This window comes from Bremia lactucae, linkage group LG15, assembly GCF_004359215.1.
Source record: "Bremia lactucae strain SF5 linkage group LG15, whole genome shotgun sequence".
NCBI lineage: Eukaryota > Oomycota > Peronosporomycetes > Peronosporales > Peronosporaceae > Bremia > Bremia lactucae.
Window position 1 is genome coordinate 3,112,906 of NC_090624.1, and position 1,036 is coordinate 3,113,941.

Here is a 1,036-nt window from a genome sequence, read left to right on the forward strand (position 1 = left end):
GCTCGAAGTCAGGTCCGACACCCCGTTACATGAGATATGTTTTAGACGCAACGACGATTAAGATAGCGGCGGCATTGCCATGGGTCGGTGAACCATGTTGAAGTGCTGGACGATGTTGAAGATGCCTGAACGGTCGGTCTCTAGTAACCGCGGTTTGACTTGAACCGCCGACTCATTGGCTCACTACTGAAATGGTTGGCTTACGTTAAGATTGAGGTTTAGTAATGTTTTAGGTTAACTTGCAGTCTAATTTCACTTCGCAATTTGCAATTTTAGTGACAAACTTCATACAGAATTATTTTACGTCATTCAAGATCGAGCATTCCTACCGTGACATAAGTATTATTCCCTACAAGAGGAAATAAGCGAAGAAGTACAAAATTATTATCTCTATCAATTTTGGCTTAGATAGTTCCAAAAATACGAAATTTGGTATAATTGATGCAATAAGACATTAGCTCTATTGGTTGGTTGATCTAAGTCCAAATCAACCCCGCCAATCGTTTCAAGACACAATTGTGCGGTGCGCAAGGAGGCGCCATGCTTAATTAGATATTATATAATAAGTTCAGTAGTAGATAGAAGATCGTTACGTAGGAAACTAATTATATTAATACAGTTTTACTTTTCCTAATTCTAATCCTGAATTAGCTTAAGACCCTTAGCTACTTTAAAAACCTTCCTCTGTACCCCTGTGTACTTAAAGTTTCGAGGCACCTAACCTACACTGTAATGAGTGTAAGGTCAACAAGTACTTCCCAGTAATAGTAAAAGGTGCCGTGTTAACCTGGTAGCACTTCCTAGTCCGTTTAACGGCCCACCCACGTTCCATCCAACATGAACATGTTTGGATGAAGAAGGAGGGAGCTTCCAAGCCCCTCAAGAAGGTTATCTCGCAACGCATGAGAGGTTTCCTCTATTTGAGTGACCTCGAATGGAGAGCGATCGAGCGAATGAGCTCGACCGTAGGCGTACCAGCCGTTGGCGCTATGCTAATCACTCTGGACAGAGATGAACAGCATACGGCCATAGCCGA